The 4,506-nt window shown below is 35.9% G+C and overlaps 1 pseudogene; it reads right to left on the reverse strand.

Annotated features, from left to right (window-relative positions):
• Positions 1–791: 791 nt before the first annotated feature.
• LOC114204666 (large ribosomal subunit protein eL32 pseudogene) lies at positions 792–1,199 on the reverse strand (annotated as a pseudogene).
• Positions 1,200–4,506: the final 3,307 nt, after the last annotated feature.

The raw sequence follows: 4,506 nt of genomic DNA on the forward strand, positions 1-4,506 counted from the left end.
AGGACTGTAAAACTATTAAACAGATTCTCAGAGAATCTATTTCAGGATGAGTGGCTCATGTAGCATCTACTCTTCATTGTATCTATTGATAATTAAACTAGTGGATAGAGAGAGAAGAGGGGAAAATGAAGGAAAATGGCCCCCTAGTATAAGACATTACAAAGATTAAACTACCAAGCTTTTCTCTCTGGCACCTTAGGATATATGAATACCACTTTATTTTTCACCAAAAAGATGCACACAATACTCTCAAAGATTTATAGAGCATTTTCATGTCCTACATGTGGGAATAACATATGATAAATTTGAAGTAAAAACAATCAGTTGTATAAAGCAACTTCTGCAAAAACAAAAAAAATATATGTTCACATACATTTGTTTATTAAAAATGATTTAGAAATAATTAATGGAAGGCTTAATGCATTTATCTTCCTAAAATTGATTCTCATTTATTAAGGAACATAATTTTCTTCTAGCATGATGATCATTACTGAGAGGTTTCTAAAAGAGTAAGGTTCTGTTATAAAAATATATTCCCTATGGTAGAATGATTTATATGGGGAAATCACTATGAAATCAACCTCACCATTGTGGTACTTTCAAAGGATGCTTTTTGCTGATTAATCTGCAGAATGAAAATAAGCTATTAATTTTAATGTTCACATGGTTTCAGAATTCTCTCTTATAGAAAATATATTTTCATTAAACTAGATTCTGTTTAATTTTTATTCTTTTTTTGATAGTAGTTTTATGGTTTTATTAACACAAATATGACGTGCACAAGAAGCTGTCTATTCATTTTCTTCCCTGCACACCCTGGCATTGGGATTGGTGACTCTGATTGCCAGCTGAGCTGCTCTTTCCACAATAGCTTTGCAGTTCTTGGAGGAGACATTGTGAGCAATCTCTGCACAGTAAGATTTGTTGCACATCAGCAGCACTTCAAGCTCCTTGACGTTGTGGACTAGGAACTTCCGGAAGCCACTGGGCAACATGTGCTTTGTTTTCTTGTTGCTCCCCTAACCAATGTTGGGCATCAAGATCTGGCCCTTGAATCTTCTGCACACCCTATTGTCAATGCCTCTGGGTTTCCGCCAGTTGCGCTTAATTTTGACATAGCTGTCTGACTCATGCCGGATGAACTTCTTGGTCCTCTTTTTAAACATCTTGGGCTTCACCAGAGGTCTGAGGGCAGTCATGATGCCCAGTAACAGATGGCTGTCATCTCCTCAGGCAGTGCGGAGGAAGAGAGGGGAAGGAAGTGCTTAATATATATTCTTATTCTATATTTTGTTGAAAGATATATTTCCAGATAATATGTGGATTTTCATTAATGTCTGTATGAAATATATGTAGAGATACAATGGTTATCATGGCACAAATTCTACAGGTAAGCAATGTCAAAGCATTATATGCTAATGAAAAAAAAAACAAAGTACCTATGAGTTATCATACCACCTATAGAAAGTAGTTATTAATCTTTTTCATATCTTGAAGTTGCTTAAGAATCTGAAGAAAGGGGTGCCTGGGTGGCTCAGTCGTTAAGTGTCTGCTTTCGGCTCAGGTCATGGTCCCAGGGTCCTGGGATCAAGCCCCACATCGGGCTCCCTGCTCGGTTGGAAGCCTGCTTCTCCCTCTCCCACTCCCCCTGCTTGTGTTCCCTCTCTCTTTGTGTCTCTCTCTGTCTAATAAATAAATAAAATCTTAAAAAAAAAAGAATCTGAAGAAAGACATACCCACAACCACCCATGTCCAAATTTTGTATGCTAAAATTTTTTATTCAATGTCAAGGAAACCATAAACATTTGAGTCCACTTTGGCATAGATCAATATAATATATAATCTATATAGTAAAAACTAATATTCATGATAGATTAATTGAGTATTCAATAAACTTTGATCAGATATTGACCTATATGAAAAAAAGAGAAATAGTATATTAATCCCAAAAGTTAAATTAAATAAAATTCCATGGATTAAAGAATAAAATAGCATTTTTTAAAGATTTTATTTATTTATTTGACAGAGAGATGGAGAGCACATATAGGCAGAGCGGCAGGCAGAGCGAGAGGGAGAAGCAGGCTTCCCACTGAGCAGGGAGCTCCATACGGGGCTCAGTCCCAGGACCCTGGGATCATGACTCAAGCCGAAGGCAGACGTCTAACCCCTGAACAACCAGGTGCCCCTAAATTAGCATTTTAAAAATGGAAAGCATGCTATATTTATAGGACTTCTACCTGTTGGAGGATTATTTTTCCTCTTTTTTTTTTTTCAAATATTTTATTTATCTATTTGACAGAGAGAGAGAGAGCACAAGCAGGGGGAGCAGCAGGAAGAGGAAGAAGAAGAAGCAGGCTCTCCGCTGAGCAGTGATCCTGATGTGGGACTCAATCCCAAGACCCTGGGATCATGACCTGAGCCGAAAGCAGACACTTAATCAACTGAGCCACCCAGGCACCCTATTTATCATCTTTTAAAAATTAGTTTTATTGAGGTACAATTGACATGCAACAAAACACTTGCAAATGGATCAGTTTTGCAAATTCATAGATCTGTGTAAGCAGCACTATAACCAATATACAGAACATTTCTATCAACCCCAAAACATTCCTCATGATATTTTTAGTCAATCTAGCCTGCACTTATTCCCAGATCCAGTAGCCACTAATCTGCTTTCAGTCACTACAGATTAGTTTTGCCTTTTCTAGAATTTCACATAAATGGATGCTTTGTACTCTTTTGTGCCTGGCTTCTTTCAGTCAGCATGTTTTTGAAGTGTGTTCATATTATTTTACATATTAGTAATTTATACTATTTCTAAACATGTTATTTTTAAAGTAGCATAAAAACAATAGATTTAACTAGATATATAGTAAATGTATATTTATGTCAGAAAGAGTTAATATAGGGGCACCTTGGTGGCTCAGATGGTTAAGTGTCTGCCTTCGGCTCAGGTCATGATCTCCAAGTCTGGGATTGAGCCCAACATCAAGCCCCACATTGGGCTCCCAGCTCAGTGGGGAGACTGCTTCTCCCTCTCCCGCTGCCTCTCCCCCTGCTTCTGCTCTCTCTGTCTCTGTCTCAAATGAATAAATAAAATCTTAAAAAAAAGGAAGTTAATATAAATTAAAAGAGACAGGGAAAAGTGAATAAGTATGTCCTCTAAGTGAAACAAAATATTGTATCTTTGGTATATATAAATTAATTAGGCAATATTTACTACTACATTAATAAAATATAAAGGAAATTCATAGAAAAGCAGTAGAGAATAAAAATAAACTGACATAAAATATCTAAGTTCATTAATAAACAAAGGTGTGTTAACAAAATAAGAAGATACCCATTTTTCTCACTGTAAAATCATTATGAAAAACAATATGATCATAATAAGTATCCTCAGAATGCAGTGACATAGACACCTTCATATACTATGTGTAGCAATTTCTACAAATTTGTAATTGAAAGACTCCTAAAAAAGAAATTTCTAAGCCCAGAGAGTTTCACAGGAGAATTCTATCAATTATTTAATGAAGAGTTCTACATAATCTTTTCTCAAAAATAGAAAAGGAGTCTAAAATGAATCTCTTGCAGACAGGATATCCATGAGTCTTGTTTTTTTTATGCAGTCTGATATCCTGTGTCTTTTGATTGGGGCATTTAGCCCATTTACATTCAGGGTAACTATTGAAAGATATGAATTTAGTGCCATTGTATTGCCTGTAAGGTTACTGTTACCATCAAAAAGGAGAATTACAGACCAATATCCTAGTTGAACATGGATGCAAAAATTCTCACCAAAATACTAGCCAATAGGATCCGACAGTAATTAAAAGGATTATTCACCATGACGAAGTGGGATTTATCCCTGAGCTGCAAGGTTGGTTCAACATCCACAAATCAATCAATGTGATATAATACATTAATAAAAGAAAGAACAAGAAACATATGATCCTCTCAATAGATGCAGAAAAAGCATTTGACAAAGTACAGCATCCTTTCTTGATCAAAACTCTTCAGAGTAGAGGGATAGAGGGTACATACCTCAATATCATAAAAGATATCTATGAAAACACCACAGTGAATATCGTTCTCAGTGGGGAAAAACTGAGAGCTTTCCCCCTAAGGTCAGGAGCATGGCAGGTGTGTCCACTATCATCACTGCTATTCAACATAGTATTAGAAGTCCTAGCCACAGCAATCAGACAACAAAAAGAAATAAAAGGCATCAGAATCAGCAAAGAAGAAGTCAAACTCTCAATCTTTGTAGATGATATGATACTTTATGTGGAAAATCCAAAAGACTCCACCCCAAAACTGCTAGAACTCATACAGGAATTCAGTAAAGTGTAAGGATATAAAATCAATGCACAGAAATCAGTGGCATTCTTATACACCAACAACAAGATGGAAGAAAGAGAAATTAAGGAGTCTATCCCATTTACAATTGCACCCAAAACCATAAGATACCTAGGAATAAATCTAACCAAAGTGGAAAAGAATCTGTAC

Source organism: Eumetopias jubatus, unplaced genomic scaffold (assembly GCF_037043125.1).
Source record: "Eumetopias jubatus isolate StellerSeaLion01/CBP00866 unplaced genomic scaffold, mEumJub1_p1.0 scaffold_6, whole genome shotgun sequence".
Taxonomy (NCBI): domain Eukaryota; kingdom Metazoa; phylum Chordata; class Mammalia; order Carnivora; family Otariidae; genus Eumetopias; species Eumetopias jubatus.